This window comes from Equus asinus, chromosome 2 (assembly GCF_041296235.1).
Source record: "Equus asinus isolate D_3611 breed Donkey chromosome 2, EquAss-T2T_v2, whole genome shotgun sequence".
NCBI classification, from domain to species: domain Eukaryota; kingdom Metazoa; phylum Chordata; class Mammalia; order Perissodactyla; family Equidae; genus Equus; species Equus asinus.
In genome coordinates this window covers 30,217,172-30,244,699 of record NC_091791.1, presented here as the reverse complement: position 1 = coordinate 30,244,699, position 27,528 = coordinate 30,217,172, and the positions used below count along the sequence as shown (strand labels likewise).

The 27,528-nt window shown below is 45.4% G+C and overlaps 2 long non-coding RNA genes across 2 annotated transcripts; one reads left to right on the top strand and one right to left on the bottom strand.

Annotated features, from left to right (window-relative positions):
- Positions 1-363: 363 nt before the first annotated feature.
- On the bottom strand, positions 364-27,528 carry LOC139040284 (uncharacterized). The gene is made up of 3 exons (XR_011494478.1): positions 16,176-27,528; positions 762-870; positions 364-500 (listed from the first exon to the last, which is right to left on the bottom strand). It is a non-coding gene; the product is annotated as an uncharacterized lncRNA (long non-coding RNA).
- Positions 11,170-17,318, top strand: LOC123278864 (uncharacterized). The gene is made up of 2 exons (XR_011494476.1): positions 11,170-12,185; positions 14,799-17,318. It is a non-coding gene; the product is annotated as an uncharacterized lncRNA (long non-coding RNA).

Below are 27,528 nucleotides of genomic sequence, written 5' to 3'. Positions count from 1 at the left end.
ATTACAGGCTTAGCGAGCTACATTTTTCTTAATGTACATTAAAATAAATACATAGGTATTAAACATTTTAAAAGTTTTCCCATGAATCACCTAAAACCATCCTCCCCATGTGAGCCCCACCAGTGGTATCCCAACCCTGCCCAAGGACCCCCAGCAGAGGCTGTAAACTCTTTGGGAGACCCTCCTGGATCACCCATATTGTCACTGTTGACTTCTCTCCCTCAACCCCCTCAGTCTGTGCCCTTGTGGGCAGGCGCCGCAGGAAAGACCGGGTCGGTCCATTGGGAGGCCCCACCCTGGGAGTGGTGAGTTCCATGGCGAGGTGCCCTCTTCCACTCAAACTTGGATTTCCTTCCTGTCTGGTAGGGAGAGACCCATTCTTTTATTGGTCAATGATGAAGCAGGCTGAGGAGTCTAATCAGGTCACCTCCCTGGGGAAGGTTGCAGTTAGTGAGGCCCTGAGAAAGGGGGCCTCACAGGCAGATGGAAGCTGGTGGCAGCTGTGGAGAGAGGATGGGCTTGCCTGACTGTCTGATTGAAGGACAGACATTTGCCTCTTTTCACAAAGGTAATTGATGGAGAAATGTTTGCCTGTTTTTCACCAAGAATTTGAGGCAGAGGATGGGTGTGGATGCACAGGGCTGGGTGGGTCCTAGCTCGTCAACTATTAGCTGTATAACCTTGAGCAAATCCCTTCACTTCCCTGAACCTCGGTTACTCCGAGTAAAATGGGATTGATGATGCATAGTCACACATCTTACCTGCCATCCAGGCTGTGGCAAGGATTGAGCCAAGGCAGGCCGTGACGGCTCTGAAAACTCTGAGGCAGGCTCCTCAACTCTGGATGCACTTCGGAATAACCTGGGGGAGCTTAAAAAAACAACAACAAAAACCAGTGCTCTCGGGGGCCGGCACCGTGGCCGAGTGGTTAAGTTCACACGCTCCGCTGCAGCGGCCCAGGGTTTGGATCCTGGGCGCAGACATGGCACCGCTCATCAGGCCATGTTGACGCGGCGTCCCATATCCCACAACTAGAAGGACCTGCAACTAAGATATACAACCGTGTACAGGGGGATTTGGGGAAATAAAGCAGAAAAACAACAACAACAAAAAACAAAAACAAAAAACAGTGCTCTAAGACCCAAACCCGGTGATTCAGATTTAATTAGTCTGGAGTGGCTCCTGGGCATGAGTATTTTTAAATGTGCGTCTGGCCATAACAGTGTGCAGCCAAGATTGAGAACCACTTCCCTAAAGCTGTGCTGTCCTAGAGAGTAGCAGCTAGCCTTGTGGCTATTTAAACTTAAATTAATTAGAATTAAATAAAATTTAAAATTCAGTCCTCAGTCACACTAGCCACATTTCAAGTCCTCAATAGCCACATGTGGCTAGTGGCTGCCCTAGTGGACAGTGCGGATGTTGGACATTTGCGTCATCGCAGAGAATTCTATTGCCTTTTACAGTGTGGTCCGTGGACCAGCATCTGCAGCATCGCTGGGAGCTTGTGAGGAATGCACACTCTTGGGCCCATGCCCAACATATCAAATCTGAATGTAGATTTTAACAAAATTGAACAAAATCTCTAGGGTTTTCCGTAAGTTTGGGAAGCACTGTTCTAAAGCATACATTCCATTCATCCATTCTTTAAACCAATTTATTTTATTTTATTTTTTTAGGAAGATTAGCCCTGAGCTAACTGCTGCCAAACCTCCTCTTTTTGCTGAGGAAGACTGGCCCTGAGCTAACATCCGTGCCCATCCTCCTCGACTTTATATGTGGGATGCCTACCACAGCATGGTGTGCCAAGCAGTGCCATGTCCACACCCGGGATCTGAACCGGGTGAACATTTGTCGCTGAAGGGGTCAGGAGTTTATTTTCCAACAGAAACACAGTTGGCCTGGAGGATGTCCCTGCTTCTGAGCTCAGATCTGCTCGCCTCGCGTTCTTCTATTAATATGGCCGGGATCATGCACTTCTGGGTGGTGTGTGAGCCTCAGGGTGTCTCCAATACTCGGTTTAGGGTAATTAGTCTTTTTGACCCTTAGCAGGGGAAATGTCTCCAGTTGGGGGGAAATGAAGTTGTCAAACATAGTCCTTAAGGAGAGGGTGATTTATAGGGGATGGCATACAAAAGCACAGGAATTAAACAAACAAACAGGGAAAGAGCACTCAAAAGCTCAGACCAAACAATGTATACGGCACGCTATGCTCAGGCAGGTCAAACAGTGGCCCCACGGCTCCCCAGGCAGCACGGCCCAGACAATTGTTCATCTTCCAAGAAGACTTCCCAGAAGCCATAGGGTTGCAGGAAGGTAAAGCCAATGACTTCATCGAGGGGAAGAAACAGCAGCAGTCAGTATAGTCCTTAGGTGACCGCGTGGTTTTTTTAAAACTTGCCTTTCTGCCGCCCAAGATTTGGACCCTGCTCCCCCTCCTAGCCCTCCTCACGGCGTCCTGCTCCCTGACTGCCCCCATCACACTGCTCCTCTTTGTGTCCCTCCAGCTCCGCTCCCGGCCTTGGCCCTCTTTCAGGTAGGACCTCCATAAAATACAGGATGTCCAGCTAAATTTGAATTTCAGGTAAACTACAAACAATTTTTTAGTGTAAGTATGTCCTGTGCAATGTTTGGGATATCCTTATACTAAAAATTATTCATGGTTTAGCTAAAGTTTAAATTTAAGTGAGCATTCTGTATTTTTATTTGCCGAGTCTGTCAACCTACTTTCAAGGCATTTTTACTTGCTGTTTTCTCTGTCCAGAACACACCACCCCCACATCTTCCCTTGGCCAGCTCTTTGTCATTCAGTCTCCATTCAAGTGTCCCCTCCTTAAAGAGATGATCTCTGACTCTCCCCTCCAATTTAAAGTAGCTGCCCCACCCCCATAGTGCCTCTCTAGCACATTCCCCTGTATTACTTTATTCACTCTGAAATAAGTTTACGTATTGGTTTTCTTGCTTAATGTGTGTTTCTTCCAGCTAGAATGGTAGACATTTCTGTGTTTTCTCCTGAGCACTTTCCATCACCTGAATATACCTGACACATATGAGGCATTTAATAAATATTGGTTTAGGGGCCGGCCGAGCTCAGTTGTTAAGTTCACATGTTCCGCTTCTCCGTGGCCCAGGGTCCACCAGTTCAGATCCCGGGTGTGGACATGGCACTGCTTGGCACACCATGCTGTGGTAGGCATCCCACATATAAAGTCGAGGAGGATGGGCACGGATGTTAGCTCAGGGCCAGTCTTCCTCAGCAAAAAGAGGAGGTTTGGCAGCAGTTAGCTCAGGGCTAATCTTCCTAAAAAAATAAAATAAAATAAATTGGTTTAAAGAATGGATGAATGGAATGTATGCTTTAGAACAGTGCTTCCCAAACTTACGGAAAACCCTAGAGATTTTGTTCAATTTTGTTAAAATCTACATTCAGATTTGATATGTTGGGCATGGGCCCAAGAGTGTGCATTCCTCACAAGCTCCCAGCGATGCTGCAGATGCTGGTCCACGGACCACACTGTAAAAGGCAATAGAATTCTCTGCGATGACGCAAATGTCCAACATCTGCACTGTCCACTAGGGCAGCCACTAGCCACATGTGGCTATTGAGGACTTGAAATGTGGCAAGAGGCCATGAAAGATACTCTGTTCAAACACTTCAGTTTACATGTGAGGAAACTGAGGCCCTGGGAGGATCATGATTTGCCAAAGGACCCAAAATTGATGGTAGGGCTGGGACCAGAGCTCAGAGCTCCTAAATCCCTGTTCAGTGCTCCTTCTACCCAAGTTGGGCTTGGTGTGGGAGGATGGAGGGTGGGGGAGCTGTACGGGGGGAAATGGGAAGGGCAACAAAACAGCCGCTGACTCTCGTAAAGTGCTTTAAAACTTATTAAGCACTTCGCTACATTATCTCATTCAAGGCAGGTACAGTTTTCATTTTGCAAGTGAGAAGCTAGAGCTCAGAGAGGTTAAGTGACTTGCCCACGATTACATGGCTGTTAAGTGCTAGAACCAGGAGTCAAACCCAGATTCAGGCTCCTGGGTCTGTTTCCACCATAAACTGGAAAAAATGGACAAGGAGAGAGCAGCACACTGGCCACCGGTGTTATCAGCCATCAAGGGCAGGCAGATGTGAGGGGAAAGTGGCCTGAAAGGTCAGAAAGAAGACTGCTTGCCTGCAGCCAGGTAGGGCACTTTATATGCATAATCTCCATCCAACATCACGTCAAATTTGAGAAAGAGCCATCAGCACCTCGACTTTATAGTTGAGGAACTGAGGCTTAGAGAGGTTCAGTGGCCACCCAGCCGGTTAGTGGCGGAGTTGGGACTTGAGTCTAGATCTGTCGGACTTGAGAGCCTCCGCAGGTCCCCACTGGGGTTTTGCGGGTCAGTGGAAGTCTGCAGGATGAAACTGGGTGTGAGGGAGGCACAGAGAACATGCAAGGGAAGAGAAGCAGGAAGGCTGACGGGTACAGTGAAAGATCTTGGGGTCGGGCAGAGCCTCTTCCTCACTCTCCCCTTGACTCTGTCTACAAATATGTCCCAGAAGCATTAGCCAAGTCCCCTTCTTTTTAACAGTCTGTAGATTTGCTTGGGGCTGAATGGGGGCTCTACCTGCCTTGCCAGCAGCCTCTGCCCTCAGAACCGCAGTGTTCTGGCCCCCTGGCTTCTCTGGCCACACTTAACGGGGCCTCCTTCCTCCTGAACTGCCTCCCCTTCCAAAGACCACCAGCATCAGGCAGGAAACAGAGCTGGATTGCCTTGTGTTCATGCAAGAACTTGTCCCATCTCCTTCCTCCCTCCCCCCCAATCTCCAAGCCTCCTAATTTTGTTTCCAAAATAATTGTGAGGTTTTCCCCCAACTGAGGGTCCCTAATCAACTATTAGTGGGGAAATTCCTACTGAGACTCCCTTTTCATTTCTGGTCAACCGTCTCATTTTTTTCTGTTGATAGAGGCAGTATCATTGACAATCTTATCATTTGCCCCGGTACTTAATTCAGTCCCGACGCACAGTAGGTCCACAATAAGTCTTTCGGCCCTGAATTGACAGTGCGAGGGAGTAAGAGATGGGACTGTTCTGAGCCGCTGTCATTGCTGATGTTTCTCTTGTTTAGACATTTTTGTAGCTAATGAATCTCTCAAGCCTGGCGTCTGGGACATTCCTCAGAAGCCTCCCCATTAGGCAAGTCACTAGATGACCCTTGTGTCCTCTAGGGGAATGCTGGGCGTCGACGCATCTGTTCCAGAGGCTCAGGGTTCCCATGTGGTCAGTGGAGCCTGCTGCCACCAGCCAGCTGCCATGTCGCTCCTTCTCCTCACCTTCTGCAAGGGTCTGGGATCCCCGAAAAACAAACGAAAATTTCAGTCCAAGGAAACATAAAAAATGCAGTCTGGGGGGCCAGCCCAGAGGCAGAGCGGTTAAGTGTGCATGTTCTGCTTCAGTGGGCTGGGGTTCACTGATTCAGATCCCGGGGGCAGACATGGCACCGCTTGGCAAGCCATGCTGTGGTAGGCATCCCACATAGAAAGTAGAGGAAGATGGGCACGGATCTGAGCTCAGGGCCAGTCTTCCTCAGCAAAAAGAGGAGGACTGGTGGCAGATATTAGCTCAGGGCTAATCTTCCTCAAAAAAAAAAAAATTGCAGTCAGAAAATGTGACCAATATTTACTCCCAGCAGTAAAAGGCCAACATTTGGGGGCATGTGGATGGAGTAAAATGGGGATTCTTCACACTGTTTTTACAAAATTTCTGTTCATCAGAAAATATCCCAAAATAAAATGTTAGTTATGTAAACAAAATATGTTTTGCAACCAGGTTGAATAAGTGAGCAAGAAGCTAAGGGACAGCATGGAGCAGAGAGAGGCAGGGAGCAGAGTGGTTAAGACGAGAGCTTTGGGGTCAGAGAGAGTTCAGCTGGCGTCTTGCTTTCCCATTTAATAGCTGTCATACCTTGAACAGGTTACTCAACCTTTTCAAGTTCCAGTTTCTTCCTCTGGAAAATGGGGGCGTTAATGTCAACCTCCCTGGAATGTCAGGAGATTAAATGAGATGATGCATGTACAGCTTTTAGGAAGATGCCTGAGACTTAGTCGGGGGTCAGGGAAGGTAGAAAGAGAGCAAAAAGAAACAGGAAAGGATAAAGTCTTTCCCTTACCCAATCTCAGTGATTTCTCAGTCTCTGCCACTTAAGGCCCTACAGGTCACACCAGAGGCCCACCACATTGGCGTAAGCAGCCCCTGGCTTCCGCCTGCAGTGCCCCTGTGATGATATAGGCCAGGGCTGCCTCTCATACAGTGTTCCCTGATACTCCCAACTGGTCATCTTAAAAGACCAGCAGGAAGGTGCTTATAGATCCTTCTTAACCTGTGACCTTGGGCCACAGTCATTCATTCATTCAACACACCTTTATTGGCTAAGGGTGGAAGGAACCATGGACCGGGCACTGTACTTGGCATAGTGACATAGCATGGAACAAAACCGACCTGGACCTTGCCCTCCAGCTGCTTGCACTCTAGAAGCTAGCCTTTCCCTGTGTTTTTCTCTGGCTCCCCACCCTCGGGCAACACCCAGCCTTGATCATTCCTCTAGAACGCAAAGCTCCCTTTACTGCCGTAGGCAGACAACTCAGGCTCACGCAGCCACAGAAGGCAGGGCACAGTGACAAGACGTTGTAACTGGGCCTGACCATTCTTTAACTGCCGTCCTTGGGAACTTGGGAGGAACTAAGGGTAGCCAGGGGAGCGGAACTGAAACTGCCGTATCTGCCAATACTGCAACTCCAGTGGGCGCCCCCATTCCACGCCCAGGGTATTTTTTTAGTCTCTGCCTTAGACTCTCTCTTCCTTCTCTGTCTGCAGTCCCCCATCAGTCTGAAGCCCTTTTTCCAGCTTTCCTTTTGTAATCAAATATGCCCTCCACCTCCCACCACCCTGCTGACTCCCGGCCCCACCAACTGGGGCCATGATATTCCTTCAACTCCGAAGAGCTCACACCTCCTAGCATCTCAGATACGAATTCTTCAGAAAATTAGCATTGGCAAACCTGCCACGCCTCCCTTTGTGGCGGTTTTTCCATTCATTTGTTTTACAGGAAAACTGGAGCAATAATCCAAAACACAATACAAGTTGAAGGAGGAAGAATGTCACCTTTCTTACCCTCTTTCACTGCGCGTTCATGATTATTTTAGTAAACCTCTCATTTGTGAAAGTTGTTTACCTCGAATGTTCTCAAAAATAACTTGCGATTTTTTCCCTTAGAACATCATTTCAGTATTATTTATTGAGAACTGCTTATTTTACAACGTGTAGAGAAAGTCTTATATATTCTTCACAAATAAGACCTACAATATAACTAAAATATATATATAATCAATATTTAATAACAAATAATGACAATAAAATATACAAACAATATGCCAAAAAATGTAACTGAACACATACTAAGGAGCGACTCCAGTGAGTTCTGTACTGAGAGATGAGATTTCACAGACTGTAAGATTCAGTCTCTGAAAGGTGAACTCTGTGTGTGTGTGTGTGTGTGTGTGTGTGCGTGTGTTCGGTCAATTAAAAAAAAGATATTTACTGGGGCCGGCCCGGTGGTGCAGTGGTTAAGTGCGCACATTCCGCTTCGCTGGCCTGGGGTTCACCAGTTCAGATCCCGGGTGCGGACATGGCACCACTTGGCAAGCCATGCTGTGGTAGGCGTCCCACATAGAAAGTAGAGGAAGATGGGCACGGATCTGAGCTCAGGGCCAGTCTTCCTCAGCAAAAAGAGGAGGACTGGCAGCAGATATTAGCTCAGGGCTAATCTTCCTCAAAAAAAAAAAAAGATATTTACCAATTATTTTGTGATTTTTATATTATGAAAAATAAGTTTCGAATGAAGCCTAAAAAGGAAAAAAGAAGAGCCCAGGCCCTGAACTCAGAGGCAGGCCGGGTCTTGCTCTCCTTGCCACTATGTGCTTGCTCATAGAATTGGGATACAAATTAAAAGAGGTAATAGATATAAATTGATTACCACAGTGCCTCAATAGACAGTAGCACAGATGGCTAGCTGGGTGCCCCAAAATCCATTCTTCTCTTTCTTTCGGTAACATAACCCTGATTGTTATCTGGGCATATAGACTTTTTTGCAGCTAGATACAGCCATGTGATTAGGACAGAGAGTTCTGAGCAGAAGCATTGCATGGAACTTCCAGGAAGTCTCTCAACAGAGGAGACTGTCTTCATCATCCTTCTGACTGTTATTGGTCTGGACTCTAGATGTGATGGCTGGTGCCCCAACTACTATTTTAGAGCGTAAGGAGGAGGACAACATCCTGGGGTTGACATTGCAGAGAGTTAAAGAGCTTGTGTCCTTGCTGAGCAGGGAGCTGCTGTTCCAGCTCTGGACTTCCTGAGAGTTTCTTTTCATAAAATATTTTTCTCATATTTAAAACATTATTTTTCAGGTCTCAGTTTCTCAAAGTGAAATTAATCCTAACTAATATACTGTAATTATTATTGTCATCATTATTTTATTAGCCCTAGCCCACAATCCTGCTTTCTCACAGATTCCCATTTTAGGCCATTAGAAACAGCCTAAATGTCATCAGTGGTACAAAGAATTTTGCCTTGGTTCTGGTCTCTGTTGCCAACTATTTACGCCTTTAATGTAAGGACACTCATGTCCCCCTGGCCCCTGATGGCATATTCACTGCTTTCCTTCTTTTGTTTCCCCTCTTTCCGCATTCTTGATTCTAGGTCTTTCCCCACTTTCCATGGCTCTTCTTGCAGAATTCTCAACTGACTGGGTAGGACTGAACCACCCTGAAGCGGAGAAGGATTTGGACTCAGTAGAAAGGAGGGGGAAGCATTCCAGGTGGGAGAAACCATAAGCAAAAGGAGCATAATTTAGGGACTAGAAAGGAAGCGGCTGAAGGTGTCTGCTGAGGTGGCAGGAGATCAGACTGAACGGGAAGGGGGTGGGACCCTATTGTGGAGGGTCTTCAAGACCCAGTAGAGGAGCCTGGACTTGATCCCGGAGGAAATAGAGAGTCACTACAAGTTACTGAGCAGGGCAGTGACACAAGGCTAGTGATGTTTCCAAAAGAATTAATCTGGCTGAAGTGCACAAAACAGATTGAAGGCAGGAAGAGCCTGGAGACAGGGAGACCAGTATAAATCTTCCACCCAGTAATCAGATGGTCAAACATTGTCAACAGACTTTGAAAGGGGCCGTATGAAACAGCAAAATTAAAGTGTAGTGACTTCAGTTAAGCAGAATCCGAAGGCTTAAACAAAGTCTTTCCTCCGAACTTCCCACGCAGAGAAAGTAGCAAGCTTCCAAATAGCGAAAACTGGTTCAATTCTTTTGGAAAACAATCTGGCACGATGGATCAAGAGCTTTAAGAATGTTCACACCCTTTGACCCAGTAATTCTACTTCTGGGAATGCTAGAGAAATAATCCAAGCTAGAGAAAGGAAAAAAAATGCATGGAGATCTTAATCACAGCACACTTGATAATAGCAAATGATTAGAAACAGTCTAAATGCTCGCAATAGGGGGATGGTTAAGCAAACTATGGCTGTCAATTAAATGTCACCCAGCTAGTAACTCCGAGGGAGAAGAATACCAGGCAGATGACATGGACAATGCCCATGGCATAATCAGAGGCAAGCGGGATGCAAACTACATCAGGGATATATCACACAACCAACACCCAAGGGTAGGAAAAAACAGACTGAAAAGTAATATTCTAAACAGCTCCCAGTTGTTTTGTTAAGTGGAGGGACTATAGATTTTGTTTCTTTTCTCTTTTAAAAAATTTTCGTTTGATATTCTTCTGTTATATCTATAATTTTAATTATAGGGAATGTCAAACAGAACTCTTACTTTTCATTCTATTTGCTCTGAATTGTTTGGCTTTTACAAGAATGTACTGTATTAACTATATGTGATTGTATTTTTTTAAAAAAATAAATGATTTTTCAAAGACAAAAGATGTTAATAAATGTGAGGAAACCAGGAGAAAGGTTCATGTCGTCACAGGCACAGATCCTTACATTCATCTTCTCTATGATGTGGTTTACAAAAACAAAGGGTGTGGGCTTTGGCGTGGGGGGGTCAGAGTATAAATCCCACCGTAGCTCGATGCCCATGGCTAGGTCATCTGTGAGGCAAGGGATAACGCCTTCCTTGCGTAATTTTTGGAGAAGTCAAGTGAGGGAATTATGGCAACCTCTCAGCACAGTGCTCTCCATTTAGGAGACACATAGTAATGGTGGCTGTAAATGTCGATGGCGATTGTTTTCTCCCTTCTGTTTTTTGCCTCCTGCAGGTGGGTAGCTGTGAGTTTACGGGTGGCTGTCTGAGGAGGGACTGAAACCCTGAGCAATGTCGTCAGCCTCAGCCACCTCACGCCCCTGTGCTGCAGCCACCCTGAATTTTCCCACTCTGAACCCACTGGGCGATTTCTGCTGCTTTGTCTGCCTTTGCAAAGCTTTTCCCTCTGCCTGGACCACACTTTTGCGATGGTGTATAATAAACTGATTGTAGAAGACAGAGTTTATTTTCAAAAGGAAGTTTTATTCTCCCATACTTAGCCGGCATGTATTTAAAAATGGTTTTATGTTTTCAACATTTAGGTTGGAGCGTAAAGTGGTCTTTGTTTGCTTAAATCATTCCGTTATACCTCCCTTGACCCCAGATTTTATGCAAGTCCCAGTTTACAGCCCCGCTCAAAGCTGCGCAGTCCCTTTGAAGGACATTATGTGATTTTAAAGGGCCACTGAGATTGGCAGAGAGATCGGGGGAAGAGGGCCAGGGTAGCTAGGAGACCACCTAGGGCAAAGCAAATTAATGCCAAAGATGATTTTGGGGGGGTGCTAAACGGCACCACTAATTTCCCCGACATCCTGCTTAATAAAACTTTCGTACTCAGCCATGTTTTCCAAATTTCTCAAGGACTGCTTAAGTGGAAACCCATTCAAAACCTTATTAAAAGTCCAGGGAGATGATGTTTATTGGCTCTGCATGGTCTGCTAAGCCTGCTGGCCTGTCAAGGGAGGCCGCACGTTGACTCTCCGGTGCTCCCAGCGTGCCGGGCACTGAGGCTCTGGGAGGGAGGAAGAATCTCCTTCCTTCTCCACCCTGGATTCTCTTCTTGAAACAAGGCTGTGGCCAGTCTGGGAATAGAAACACTGCGTGTGACTCTTGGATCACAGATTCTGTCTCTCCAAGAATAGGGAAGCGCAGGCTGATGGTCACACAAGAGAACAAAGCTAGAGTGGGACTGAGGTCTCTTTTCCTCTGGGCTGCCCCTGGCCCCTTTTGCCCCAGAGCTTGCTCACTATGTCATCCGGTTTCACTTCTTAGTCAATGATGCTGTGACATGAGCTGACTTAGAACAGAGGCAGGGACCCTGTCTTAGGTGCTTCTGTATTCCCAGCACCAGTTACCTCCTAGATGTCTAGCAATGATTTGGTGAATAAAGGAATGCATGCTTCATGAACAAAGGAATAAAACCACTTTCCATTCACCCTCCCACTCCACCCTGTTTCCCTCTTCTCATGTCTTAGCTTCCACTGGCAGATGAAAAATTATGGCTACTCGTTGCTATGTTTCAAACTATCTTTCCTCATTGCTGATTTTTAAAAGAATAATGACTTTAAAAGAAGAAAAAGAACTAGAACATTATTTAAATACAAACAAGAAATCTGGATTCTATAAGCATGTAGAGCAGAGCCTCCCAGTGAACTGGAACCCCTGTGCTGAACCAGATGTGGTGAGAGGAAAAAAGTCTATGTTCTCAAAATAAAGAAAAGAAGGAAGGGAGGGAGAAGGGAAGGGAAGAAAGAAGAGAAAGAAGCAGAGAGAGGTTGAGAAAGAAATTTGAGTTCCGGCCCTATGGCCCTGACTCAGCCAGTCACTCACAGCTTTATAAGCTTGAGTCTCGGTTTTCCCATCTGTAAAATGCCGGGTTGCACTGGATCCATTCCCAGACTTTATGAGTCATGTGGGGCAGCGGGGGCTGCTGGTAAACATGCAGGTTCCTGAGCCCCACGCCCAAAGACTTTGATGCTGGGAACCTTCACGTTTAACAAGCCCAGCTGCAGTTGCTGAAGCGCTCACGCTGAGAAAACAGGACCCGATGGCCTCACAGAGGATGTGGCTCCGACCCCCAAGACCGAGACTCTGGAACTGAGAGGTATACCAGTACTCCTCATCTCTTAGGGTAACAGTCAACCACTTTGGGGCATGCTTTAGCTCTGGTTTAGATGGGAATGACTCAATAGTAAGTACTGGAGGCAAAGGGAATGGTACATTAGCATCTTAGAAACCAGCAGACTCTTAAGCCTTTGCCTTCAGTCGTTAGGACTTGTTAAATGAGATTGAGATTAACGCAGGTGCACTGTCTCCCTGGCTGTACAGGCATGTGTGGAGATGAAAACAAACAGTACTTCCCATCTCGGGGGGCTTTGTGATTTTTTAAGTACTTTCCCATACGTGATCTCATCTGACCTTCAAGACATTGACCATTGCCTTAATTTCCCAGATGGGGAAACTGAGACACACAGGCTCTTTATTGGCAGACACAGGGAAAGAGCTCAGATCTCCTGATTCCTGGTGTAATGATTTTTCCAGTGTACCATGTTGCAGATAACAGCATATTTATTAAACTAAGGGACTTTAAGAGGAATAGTAATAATTAAGAGGAATTATTAACAATAAGTTTCTCAAACTTCTTACTTAGCCACAACAATGATAAAGTTTTAGGGAAGATTCAGATTACTACTCTAACGAAATGAATGATAAAATTTCTAAGCTCTGGGAGTACAGCCTGTGCCATCCAGTCTTGTGGTAAGTGGGCATATGCATATGTAATATATATTTGCATACATGTGCTTTTGATGAAAGATTGGAAGGGATATACAAAATGATAAAAGTGGTTATCTGAGTAGTGAAATTATAGGTGATTTTTATTTTCTTCTTTATACTTTTTTTTTTTTTTTTGAGGAAGATTAGCCCTGAGCTAACTACTGCCAGTCCTCCTCTTTTTGCTGAGGAAGCCTGGCCCTGAGCTAAGATCGTGCCCATCTTCCTCTACTTTATATGTAGGACGCCTACCACAGCATGGCGTGCCAAGTGGTGCCATGTCCGCACCCGTGATCCGAACTGGTGAACCCTGGGCCACCGAGAAGTGGAACGTACGAACTTAATAGCTGCGCCATTGGGCCGGCCCCTCTTCTTTATACTTTTTTATATATTGATTATATTCATTATATTTTCCATAATGAGTCATTTTTCCTTATTTATTTATTTTTTGTGAGGAAGATTGGCCCTGAGCTAACATCTGTGGCAATCTTCTTCTATTTTATGTGGGATGCCGCCATATTGTGGCTTGACCAGTGGTGCTGGTTCCATGACTGGCATCCCAACCCAGGCCGCCTAAGGGGAGAGTGCAGACTTAACCACTATGCCACCAGCTGGCCCCCATTTTTCCTTTTTTAACCAGAAAGAATATACATGTAACACATCTCTGTGATTGTAGATACTTTAGTTTCTATGATGCTTTCACATATTTGTTATTGGATTTTTTTTTTTAAAGATTGGCCCTGAGCTAACATCTGTTTCCAAACTTCTTTTTTCTTCTTCTTCTCCCCAAAGGTCCCCAGTACATAGTTGTGTATTCTAGTTGTAGGTCCTTCTGGCTCTGCTGTGTGGGACGCCACCTCAGCATGGCCTGATGAGCCGTGCTAGGTCCGCGCCCAGGATCCTAACTGGCGAAACTCTGGGCCCCCAAAGCAGAGTACACAAACTTAGCCACTCGGCCACAGGGCCACCCACTGCTATTAGATTTTATTCTTACTCCATAAGAAGTACTCTGAGTAGGTATTATTTTATTATCCCCTCTGACAAAGGAAGTAACTTCCCTTATGTCACGCCACACAGCTGGTAAGAGGTGGACGGGGACACAAACTCGATGTCTCAGCTGCTAAATGTTACAACATTTCCTCCCACTCGCAGCCCCTGTGCTTGTTTGAGCAAGCTCTGGAGCACTGCCGCCCACTCTCTCACACACTGGGGTCCTGCTGGCACTTCCCCTCCCTCTGGGCGGCCTCTGCCTAGAACAAGAAACCCAAAGGTGGGTCTGCCCGGGTGTCCATGCTCAGAGTGCTAGGAGCAGCCCGCTGCGCATGGTGGGGCGGACGTCCACACACAGTGGGACGGATTCTCTCACTCAACATGGGACTTGTTGAGATAGAAGTGCGGGTACCCTGCTGCAGGCTCCTGGTGAATAGTCAGGAGGGATGGGGCAGGTGTCCTTCGCAGTGCAGCCGGGTTGAGCCGCTCTTGCTGTCTGGAGGGTGATCTGGTATGGCCTGCTGCACGGTGGCGGGACACGAGGTGGCAGCTGGAAGGGAGGTGGTGATGCTGACACTGCGTTGTGCTTCTCAGAGGATGCCACTCCGCCCTGCCCAGGGATTGTAAATGCCTCTCCTGGGTGTTGTTGGGTTTCTTTCCTTTCTATCATCAGCTAACAGTGCTGGACCACAGAACTGTGGACTGAGTCCAGGGAGGAGAGGAGGGCAATGTTGGGCCAAGGGGGTGGTGTGGGAATGAGCGGGGCCTGGGATACATCCAGACTGGTGGGCGTGCCCTGTGAGCCTTTGACCTGCCCTATAACCTCTCTACACCAGTTCCCTTATTTTTAAAATGGTGATGAGGTTCATGAGGTTAATGATACCTTCCTTGCAGGATTGTTGTAAGGTTCAAATTGATTTACCTGCTCAGCAAATTCTTATCTATTGTGTTCCAGATCCTGTTCTAGGTACTGGGGTAGAGTGGTGACCGAGACAGAATAAGGATCCAGGTTCCCTTTGGGTTGACAGACGATAAGCAGATAAATACATAATAAAACTTCAGACAGTGATGAGTGCAATAAGAGAAATAAAGCAGAGTGAAAGCAGAAAGGAGTGGAGGAAGATAAGGAATTCAAGGAAGACCTCTCTGTGGAAGCGAGACCAGAGCAGAGACCAGGAATAAGAGAGTGAGCCCGGTGGCACCCGGGGAAGCACATTCCACACAGAGGGACCAGCAAGAGCAGCAGGATGAGTTTAAGTGAGACGACAGATGTGACAGTCTCGGTCTATCAAATCTGGACACCGAATGTGAACACAAGGACCCTCTGAGGCGACTGCTCCTCACTGGCCTCTTGACCCTCTGATAACTTGCAAAGAAGTGAGCAGCCACAGAAAGACGAGTACTAAACCTGACATTTCCAAAGGTGCTGGGGTCCCACCCACGAGCACCACTGCAGGACGAGGCAGAAAGAGAAAGGAAATACTTCCTTCATGCATCTGGTTCGAGCCAGGAGCACCTTACATTTCATGATCTGTTTACTTGTGAGCCTGGGACATGGCTTCTGTTGGCAGGACTGCCTCTCTCTTCTCAGGGGCCCCATGAGGCAGTGGTGAGCCACACAGCCTTTGGAATCCTGGTTCTGTCATGTACTTGCTGTGTGAGTGCAGGCGCATTTCTTACCTTTCTGAGCCTCAGTTTCCTCATCTGTAAAATAGGGGCATTTTTATAGCAACCCACAGGGGTGTTGTGAGAATGAACAGGGACTAGCAGACAGTAAGAGCACAGTTATAAACTGCCCACATTCCAGATGTCTGCCATATAATAAGTGCTTGATGTGTTTTGTGGAATGAAAGCTCTAGAGCAAGGAAATGCAGCATGAAGAATTTCATACTTTGAGCTGCTACTATTTCCAGGGGATGTGCAGTGCTCACAGGGAGGGACACAGCCATCGTCTTGCAACACCTGTGAGACAGGCAAGAGAGCTAAATCCCGAATCTGGCTCCTTGCTCCCGAGTCTGTTCTCAGCTCTTGTACTCAGATGGAAAACGTGTCAAGCCATTACCTTGATCAGAACAGATCCCGTGCCCGGTCTTTGCCTGAAGCTAGGAAGCAGACCATTTGCTTCTGGCCTAGCCATTGGCTCTCTCCCAGCTCCTGTACGGAGAGGACTCCTCTCTGGAGCTGTGTGTGGGCCTTGGACTCACCCCACCCCACCCCACCTCGCGCTTTGTGGCAGCCATCTCTGTGATCTGTGGAAAACCGTCTTAGAATCAGGTGAGCCAAGCAGAAGATAAAGCAGAGATGTCAGCAGTTAGCCAGATGCAAAACATACCTTAAGTTTGTATGTTCCAAAGGTGAGACCAGCAGGAACCATCTTTGTTCACAATTACCCATGTAATTCAGTTGGTTAGAAAAATGGCAACAGGAAGCTCATGGTCCTGGAAAGGAGAGGATTTGAGGGGAAAAGGGGAGAACACCTCAAACAAAAGAACTTGGCCCTTGCGTGGCCACAACCGGCTGATGGCTGGCTGCGGCTGCGGAGTGGGAGTGCATTCGGAGTGGCTGGCGGGAGTATCTGCTGGATGAGGCCTCGGAAAGAGCCTCCCCAGCGCGCCCCTCCTGGCTGGCTCTAATTCCAAGCACGCATCAGCATTCTGTTTGCTCTCCTGAGACCCGACCCTGGCATGAAGAAATAGTGGTGACCTTCAGACCTTGCCCTCGCTCTGTCTGCCTGTATCTTGTTGTGCAACCTGATGAAATGCAGATCGATGGATCTTCCACCTTCTGGCAACCCAGGCCCTGTCTGAGTTGAGAGTGGGGGAAATGGAGAGTGTTTGTCCTCTGAAAGATGGGGAGGTGACTGGGAGTGTCCCCTCCCCTCACTTCTACTTCCACTCCTTGGGCACTTTGTCCAGGCAGACCAGACTCAGCCAAGTGACCCAGAACAAGCAGAGTTACTAACCGTTGGTAAATCATCGGTTTACCAACCATTGCTGAAGTGAGCAGCAGATCTAGGCCAGAGCGGGGTTTTACACTGGAGGTCTCTGACAACGCTGTGCACGTGAACTCAGAGTGAAAGCGAGGTGTGAGGATGCCCAAACTAAGGGTCCAAAGAGCTGGCTGATAGTCCTTGGCAGTAAGGCTGTGAGCAAGCGCCAAACTTTCTCAGCATCTGTTTTTCTTATCTATAAAACGAGGATAATAATTCCTGCCACACCTAACTCACAGAGTTCTTATGAAGCTCACATTGAGCAGATTTACAACATATGATATCAAGCGGTAGAAAGTACATGGCTTCCCATATATTTCCCTCAGAGGGTGGTTGTGAGGCTCAGTGGACAGTTAACTCAATGACCAGCACACAGTAGACACTCAATGAATAATTATAAATAATTCTCTTTGTTGCTTGTAAGAATTCTGTATATGCAAATATGATCTTAAACCACAGAGCCATATAAAATGCAAATTAACTTCCTCTTTGTGTGTGCGCTTGTGTGTGTACAGATATAGAAATAAATTAAGATAAATATCTATTTATATTTATTGATCTGTTAACAGATAGGGTTAACACATGGTCCCACTGCCATCTGTCCCAGCCCAGGCATATCTCCCATCCAGGTGACTTTAGTAATCCCCCTGCCTTCCTCCTTGCATTTGGCTCCCCAGTTCAGCCCTACGCACAGTCTCTTCCTAGAACATCATTTTCATCGCATTGTCCCTGTTGAAGAGCAATGTCTTTTATGAGCATATGACTTCAGCACTCTACGGATCGGTCTTGGAAGCAACCTCCCTTCTCTGCTCTCAGGACCAGCTGTCTCTTCTCCATACCTCTGCTTATTCCTTCAGCTATCACTGCCACATGGAACACTCTTGTCTTTTCTCTCTTCTCTCTTCTTTCTTAAAGTCCATATCAACTCCTTCCTTTAGGAAACTTCCTCTGACTTACCCCCCTCCCCAGATCACTCAGCTTGTATGGGCTCAGTGTGTGCTCTGTGGTCCATAGACCATAGAACCTATGACTTTCTAAACATTCCTTAAGCCAAGTGGCAAGGACTGGGTCTTCTGTTTCTTTTGGATTCCTGGCCAAAAGTGGGATGTGCTGTACAGAGGAAGCACTTCAGGGAGACTGTCCTTGACGATGAGGCCCTCACCTAATTCCAGTTTTCCTTCCTTATCCAGCGGGGATATGTTCCAAGAACCCCAGTGGATGCCTGAAACCGAGGATAGTACCACATCCTATATATACTATGTTTTTGCCTATACCTACATACCTATGATAAAGTTTAATTTATAAATTAAGCACAGTAAGAGATTAACTACTGTTCTAATAAAATAGAACAATTATAACAATATATTGTCCAAAAAGTTACTGTAGATCTTAGCAACCTCAGCATACAATTTTTTTTCTTTCCTTATTAAGTCGAGAACTTTCACCTTTTCACCTAAAGGAAGCACTTTATGGCTTCTCTTTGGCATATCTGAATTTCCACCCTCACTACTCTTGCAGTTTTGGGCCATTATTAAGTAAAATAAGGGTGACTTGAACACAAGAACTGTGACACCACAACAGTCGATCTGATAACCCAGATGGCTACTAAGTGACTAATGGGCGGGTAGTGTATACAGCCTGGATACACCGAACAGAGGGATGATTCATGTCTTGGGCAGGACAGAGCAGGATGGCACAACATTTCATCATACCACTCAGAATGGCACACAATTTAAAACTTATGAATCGCTTATTTCCGGAATTTTCCATTGAATAATTTTGGACTACTGTATCTACATACCTAGGCCTCTCTTTTGCAGCAGAAGCTCCCTGAGGAGCAGTGCCACCTTCAATGAAATGTGCTGTGTCAGATGCCAGGGTGGGTCCTTACCTGCCACCACACCCAGGGAAAGCTTTCAGCTGGTGCCTGCAGGGGGCAAACCTTGCATGACTCACAGCTTCCCCACTCAGGTATAATCACTCTTGTTCTCCAATTTGGCAGAGACCTTGCAGCCAAAAGATACCTATGTAGGGAGTACGTCAGAGCCTTGGAGCAGTGTCTCTACAGCAAACTGAGATTTTACTTCTAGTTTCTTTTTCTGTGTATACCTGTGAACAAATGCCTGGACTGTGCTCCTCGCACTCTTGTTTGGTTCTAGGCCTGCCCTGGGAGGCTCAGAATCTAAGACATCTGACCTGATGCCATGCTGCCACCAGTGGGAAGACAGACTCTTAGGAAGAAAGAGCAATCCTGAGCTTGCTTCAAGGTGCAGATTTGCCCCCAAGTTTCCCTTCTCTTCTTTGATTTCTGTTCGCTTGGCATTTGTATGTGTGCTCATCACTGGAGATATAAGGTAAAAAGATCTTGTCTGCCCCGCAGAGTCTCATCATCTGGTGGAATTTCCCACCCTGCTAGTGGGAGGCCTCTAAGAGGGCCTGGGTCTCTGCTCTTCTGTAACCTTATGGGGCTAAAGACCACTTTGACAAGCATATCAAAGCTATGGATTCTCCCCCCCCGAAGAAAGGCATGTGTATCCAGTATTTTGCATAAAATTCCAGGGGTTTTACAGACCCCATTAAACTCATCCACAAACCCCATAGGTCCTAGCTGGAAAATACTTTTGCTCCTAAAAAAAAGGAAACAAAAATGAAAAAACAACCTAAAATGGAGTACAAATAGAAACAAATGAACCTAACTCTTTTTCAAATGAATAACATTACCACACTTAAGAGAGCGTAAACAAACAAAACTAACAAATATGGAACTCTGGTTAGAAGGAATTTTTCCTATAGTGATGGGGGCAGCAATTCTGCAATACTTTTTGTGTGCTATCGAACTGAGAAAATGAGTAAGTACACTGTGGATAGTGGAGCCAGTGCTTGCTGTTGGAAAAGAGAGTTACAAATATGGAGAAAGAGAAGACTAAATTACCCTTATGGTATTGAATTGGAACTGGAGGTATCTGTATGAATTCATGGCTGTATGTGTGTACAGATATGGAAATAAATTAAGATATAAATTTTTATCTATATTTCTTAGTTCTGTCTGCTGCAGGGCTTAGAAGTGGACACCCAGTAGCACTGTGCACGCTTGACATTCAGATCTTGGTTTCTAAATACCATTCTCCACTAAAAAAACCAGGGCTCCTTGGAGAATGGCTGATTCCAGCACTGCAAGAAGGAAAATACAAGATGAGCCTAGAATATCATGCTGTGCCAGAAAGCAAGGAAGTTCTAAAAAGATAATGGCAATATGTCAAAAGAACAGAGGAATCAAAGAGGTTCCGGTTGACTAAATCTGGGGCAATCTGAACATCAACATACATAATGATGGTAATATTACCACAGAATATTCCTAGAATAAAATAGGAATCTATGAGCTCATACTAATGTAAATAAACAAATAGGAAAGAAGGGATAGCTCTCCCTTATAGCAAAAAACCAACTAATAAATGTAGAAGTTAGAACATCATCATTGTGCAACCATTATAGTAATAATTGATTTAGGCAAGAATTATCAACGGATGCTAAAACTAGTGGGTAGAAGTTTGAAGAAGAACAGGATATTTACATAAACTCAAAGCACTTCCCTACAAATTACTTATTAACTACAGAGAAAAAAATTAGTAATTCAAAGTGGTTAACCTGGGGAAAACAACCATCGATATTTCATCAAAGTTGACAATACCAATAAAGACACAAACTGACCTCGTGCGCCTCCTGATATGATGCCTTGAGAAGGACTCAATCATTTCTAGGGTACACCTGCCCAAATTGCATAACCTGAATCTAATTGTGAGGAACCATCAAGCAAACCATATTGAAGGGCATCCTACAAAATAAACGGCCTGCAATCTTAAAGAAAAAACAATCCAGTCCATGAAAGATAAAGCAAGCCTGAGGACCTGATCTAGATGAAAGAAGACTAAAGAGATCTGAATAGTAAGTGCAATGTGTGATCCTGGGTTGGATGCTGGATCAGGAAAAAACTGTCTATAAAATAGGACCTTGTTGGAGGAATTGGTGAAATTTGAATATGAACTGTGGATCAGATAATAATTTTGTGTCAATGTTATATTTCCTGTTTTTGATAAATGTATTGTGGTTATGTAACAGAAAGTTCTTGTTCTTAGGAAATACACACTGAAGTATTTTGGGGTAAAGGCGGTGTAAATAGTTCAGAGAAAATACATATGTGGATAGATTAGATAGAGAAAGATAGAAAGATAAAATGATAAACCACATGGGACAAAATGTTAGCAATTAGAGAATCTAGGTAAAAAATATATGGGAGTTCTTTGTACTTTTTTGGATAACTTTTCCATAATTGTGAATTTATACACAAATTAAAAGTTAAAAAGTAGAAAAAGTATTTGCACTAAACTGGAACTCTCATACCTTGCTGGTGGGAACATAAATTGATGCAACCACTTTGGAAGTGTTTGGTGATATCTACTGAGACAACATATATATCTCTATAACCCAGCGAGTCCACTCTTAGGTTTTTACCCAACAGAAAAGAGTGCTTATGTCCACTAAAGGACAAGTTTATAGTGGTAAAAACTGGCAATAACCCAAAACTAGAAGCAACCCAAACATCTATCAACAAGGGAATGGATAAATACGTTGTGATATATTCAAACTACACAGCAATGGAAAAACAAACAGCCACGTGCAACAACATGGATGAATCCTAAAGACACAATGTTAAGCCAAAGAAACCAGTCACAAAAGAGTATACACCATATGAATCCATTTTTATGAAGTTCAGGCATGGGCAAAACTAATCCATAATAATAGAAGTCAGAATGGTGGTTCCCTTTGGGGGATGGTATTATTTGTGAGAGGACATAAAAGAGCCTTCTGGAGTTTTGCAAACATTCTCTGTGTAGTAGTTACGCAGGTGCACACATATGTAAAACTTCATCAAGCTGTGCACTTTATATATGTTATTTAAGCATTTTATGTATGCTATATTTAAGGTTTCTTTAAAAAAAAAAAGAATACCTGAATTCTAACTCACACCTTTTCCATCCACTCTATGGCTTTAGCTAGAACCTCTATACAGTTAACTCCTAAATCCACATCGCAGATCACAAAAATCTAGTCAGGCCTTAAACACATGTTCATAACTATAGCTATTATTCTCCCCGAGAAAACTTGCTTTCCTTTCCAGAATTTTCAAGCCATCCAAGATGACTCCTCTCTGTAACAGCTGATCTCCAAGTTCAGTTGATTCAATCTCCTATATATCCTTCCAGTTTGTCTCTTCCTCTCCTTGCCATCAGTGCCTTCATTCAGGCCCCCATAATTTCCACTTGGGCCCCTTCATCAACCTCCTCATTGGTCTCCCTGCTTCCATCCTTTACACTCTCTGTATTAGTTTCCTGAGGCTGCTGTAACAAAGTACCACAAACTGGGTGGCTGGAAACAACAGAAATTTATTCCCATAGGTCTGGAGGCTAAAAGTCCAAAGATCAAGGTGTCTGCAAGGCCACGCTCCCTCTGAGAGCTCTGGGGAAGACTGTTTCCTTGCCTCTTCCAGCTTTCCCTGGTTTATGGCAATCCTTGTCATGACTTGGCTTGTAGCTGCACCCCTTCACTCTCTGCCTCTGTCTCACGTGCCTTCTTCTCTCTCTGACTGTTTCCTTTCCTCTTCTTATAAGGACACGAGTCATCGAATTTAGGGCCCTCTTAACCCAGCATGATCTCATCTCAATCCTAATTCCATCTACAAAGACTCTACTCCAAATAAGGTCACATTCTGAGGCTCTGGGTGGACATGAATTTTAGAGAGGACACCATTCAACCCACTACACTCCTGCACAAAATCATCCCCTGGGGGCCGGTACCGTGGCTGAGTGGTTAAGTTCGCATGCTCCACTTCAGCGGCCAGGCGTTTGCCCATTCGGGTCCTGGGCATAGACCTACACACCGCTCATCAAGCCATGCTGTGGCAGGCGTCCCACATAGCAGAACTAGAAGGACTTGCAACTAGAATATGCAACTATGTACTGGGGCTTTGGGGAGAAAAAAAGAAAGAAAGAGGAAGATTGACAACAGATGTTAGCTCAGGGCCAATCTTCCTAACCAAAAAGCATAGCTTTTGAAAAAATAATAATAATAATCTTTTAAAAAACCCAAATCTGACCACAACCCTCCCTGCATTAAATCCCTTGGTGACTCATCATCAAACCAGATGACAAAGTAACACTCAAATTCCTTAGCATTAGGGAATGAGCTCAAAAAGCCTTGGACTTCTGCCCTCGAGGAGTTTATAATCTCATTGGGACACAACCGATAACAATACGATGGAGTGAATGGTGAGTCTAACGCCTAGTTGTCTGGCACACTATAATAGCAAATGCTTAGACAGTGCCTACCACGTGCCAGGCCTGGCTTTAGACACAGTCATGATGTATTAGCCCCGTTAATCCTCGCAAACAACCTTATAGGATAGCTGTTGTTGTTGCTCCAGTTCACAGACGAGGAAACGGAGGCAAGAGGGGCCAGGCACTTGTCCAAGGTCACACCCTCGTGAGTAGAGGGTACTGCTGGGGTTTGAACCCTGTAAGCCCGGCGCCAGAGAATGTGCTCTTGACCACCGTGCTACACAGCCTCGAGGACCACACGCCTGATTCTAGGGGAACATTCTGACTTCCGTGAGCATTGAGAAGTATCAGACCTAAATTACCCGCCTCACAAGGACCGTACTGCCTGTTTATTTCTCTCTGTTATCCTTTGAGTTCTTTGGCAGCAGGAAGCTGGGGCCAGTTAATTAACGAAATCATTCCTTTAACAGTTTTTGAGTGCCTTCCTCCTCAGTGCCCAGCATTGTTTTAGGCCCTGGTGAAATCATAACGAATAAGACAGGTAATGAAAGCACTGCTGTCAAGGAATTGATATGCTGGCTGTGAGGGAGATGGGTGCTAAAACAAGGAATGCTTAGAATAAACGTCATAATATCAAATAGCGATACAGTCTATAAAAAAGTAAAATAAGACTGGGAGACGTGTGAGTGACTGAGGGCACTGCTTTAGATTGGGTGGCCAGGAAAGACTGGCTGAGGAGATGATATCTGAGCCCAGACTTGAGCGATAAGAAGAAACCCATTATCCAAAGATCCAGACCAAAATGTAAATGGAGCAAACAGCGTGTAGAAAGAAAACAGGGCTGGGAAAATTACTTAACTTGTCTGAGTCTCAGTTTTCTCATCTGAAAAATGGGAATAATAGTGCTCACCTCTTAGTATTGTTGGAAAGATTGTGAGAAGACTGAGTGAGACTGAGGAAATGAGGGACGTGGCCAGTCGTGGGGTTCCTCTTGCTACATGTATACACACTTACCTACATTGTCAGCGAGAGTTCCACCAGAGAAACAGAACCAGTAGGAGACGTATGTGTGTACCACACAAACATATACACATACATATTTCTACACATGCACACACAGTCTTGGGCATCAGCTGACGCTGTATCCACAGGTGGAATTTCTTCTTCAGGGAAGCTTCAGCTCTGCTTAAAGCCTTTCAGCTGATCGAATGAGGCCCATCCAGATTATCTAGGATGACCTTCCTTACTTAAAGTAAACTGACTATAGGGGCCGGCCCCATGAAAACATGGCCGAGTGGTTAAGTTTGCACGCTCTGCTTTGGCAGCCCAGGGTTTCACCAGGTCAAATCCTGGGCACGGACATGGCACCGCTCATCAGGCCATGTTGAGGCGGCGTCCCACATGCTGCAACTAGAAGGACCCACAACGAAAATAGACAAGTATGTACCAGAGGGCTTTGGGAGAAAAAGAAAAAATAAAATCTTTAGGGGCCGGCCCAGTGGCTCACCGGTTAAGTTCTCACGTTCTGCTTCTCGGCAGGCTGGGGTTCGCCGGTTCGGATCCTGGGTGCAGACATGGCACCGCTTGGCATGCCATGCTGTGGTAGGCGTCCTACGTATAAAGTAGAGGAAGATGGGCACGGATGTTAGCTCAGGGCCAGGCTTCCTCAGCAAAAAGAGAAGGACTGGCAGTAGTTAGGTCAGGGCTAATCTTCCTCAAAAAAAAAAAATCTTTAAAGTAAACTGATTATAGACTTTAATCGTGCCCACAAAATGCCTTTGCAGCAGTGTCTAGATTAGTGTTGGACTGAAAATCTGGAGACCATAGCCTTGCCACATTGACACAAAAAACTGACCATCATATAGGCCCAGCATCTACCCCAGTGCCCCCACCTGCTCCGTGCATGTTTGTGAAGTGAAATAGCTCATTCCCAACCCCAGCACCATCATTTTCCTAGACAAACCTGTGTCTGACCACAACCATTCCATTGTCAGCAAGCAGTTATCAAGCACCTGTTATGGGTACTGAGCTGCAGGGGTGATACCAAAAAGGCACGATCCTGGGCCTCAGTCTAACTAAGGAGATGACACAGCCAGATGAATGCAAGACAACCCACAGGTGAGTTCCCACAGGAATGTCCCCACCGTCGTCAAGTCCCTTTCATCTTCTCAGAACAATCTTTCTCAGGTTCCTCTTTTTCTAGATGGTGGCAATAGCCCCTCAGTTGGAGGTCTCATCTCCAGCTTCCTCTCCCTCCAGGTTGTATATATATCTGGACTGTTGGTTGAAGCAACCTCAGACATTACTTTAGTCATGTCCCTCCTTGCTTAAGAAGCATGGGAGCTCCTCATTAGCTGCCAAGTCAAGTCTAAACTCTTCTGCCTAGCTTTCAGGCTCTCCATAATCTGACCCTCCCTTGGTGACATGACCGCTGTCTTGATATTTTTGAAAGTTGTCAGAGAGCAGAAGGATTAGTCTGCTCCAGCAGGCAGAAGGAGATCATACATGGAAATTATAGGGAGACCTATGTGCGTTGGTAGAAAGAATCGTTCTTTCTTTTTAGTATGTGAATGTAGGTAGCAGGGGTGCTGGTGGTGTAAAGGTGGTATTTATGGAGCTCAGGTGATGCGTGGAATACTGGGTGCAGCACCCAAAAAACGTGTTCTCTACTGACCAGTCTAAGGTGGCAGGAAGTAACAAAATCCTGCACATCCAGTTTGAACATCAATTGTGTGAAGTTTCTGGTAGTTTAGACAAAATATTGTTTATCAAGCCTCCTGAATGAATGAATGAAAACAACAGAAGGAATATTTTAGATTTTCAAGAAAACATGTGGTTTGTTTTTTTTTTAATACCTCATGTTCATGTGGTAAGTTTGGCTTGGAGAGAGAGGCAGGGGCTAAACTATGTCGATCCCTGTCGCCATGATGAGGAATTTGGCAACAGAAGCAGGGGAGTGACACGATCCTAGAACAGAAGCAGGAGACCATGAAGAATGAACTTTCTAACAGCAGTGTAGTTTGCAGCAATGACATGCATGGCCTTGAGCAGCAGGGAGCGCCCAGACACAGGAGCGGGGGTGGGGAACCCCTCAGGGACGCTGTAGAGTGAAGTCGGACTCCAGGACGGATGTGAAGCACGATGACCTCTAAGAGCCCTCCTCCCTCTGACACTCCTGCGGGTCAGCCTCGTCCCCTCCAGCCCCTGACCTGCACCCTGGTCTCCAGTCAGGATCCCTCCCGCGCCTGCCAGGTGGTGGCGCCAAACTGTTTCCCTACTCTGAACCTTCTCTCCACACCTACCCTACTCCCCTTTTTGTCATTCAGATTCTACCTGCTCACAGCAAGGTTCTTGATAATAAATTATTATAGAAGTGCAACAAGGGACTGACTAAATAAGCTTTTGTACATTCATATAATGGAAGGCTGTGTGGCCATTTACATTGAGGTGATGGAAGAAAATTTAATAATGTGGAAAGATGGGCACCATATACTATCATGTGAAAGAAGCTGGTTCCAGTGTGACCTGAATTTTTAATATTAACAAAAAAAATGCATAGAAAAAATATGGATTGATGTGTACATCAAAATGTCGTATTCTCTGGGTAATGGCATTGGTATTAGTATTAAGGAGGTATATATGAATAGATACTTCTTAATTAGTATTAAGGTATTTTCTTTGTTTTCTAAATTTTATAAAAATTAGCATGATTCGACTTTTATGAAATTTTTTTTATTCTACTATTCATCAAAGCCACCTCTTCCCCATAAAGTCTGACCTACACTTATCTTTTCTGTCTCTAAATCTCATTGTTGGTTCTATATAATCCAGTACATGGCTATATTTTGTTGTGTTATTACAAGATTGTTTCATTCACATTGGTCTTGTCTGTCCACTTAAGAAAAGTTTTTTCTCTGGCCAAATTGTGATTTATTTTCTTACTTTCCCCATCGCATAGCACTCTGCAGGAATTGGCCACTTGATGGTGGCTTGGTCCTCAATCCTCAAGGTGCCACATAACCTACCTGGCTTTCCAGAGAGGCCCTGGACATGGGAATGCCCAAATGCCCACAGCTCTCACGGGGATGATGAGCCCCAGGGGAGTGAGGCTTAGGTCCTGACCCCAGGATCCAGTCACTGGGATTTCAGACTGCTCAACCCTATCACACTATTCTGCCTCTATCCTCCCTAGAGATGGGCCGAGACCTGCAGAACCTCCTGCCCTGTCCAAATTCCAAATGAGCTGTTCCCAGCAGCTAGGGCACAATTGCAGGTTGGAAGGTCACTTTTACATTCTTTTCTCATTATTTGTGAACAGCATTAGAGCTGAGGGATCTTTAGTGGCTACCGTTCTTTCAGAAATT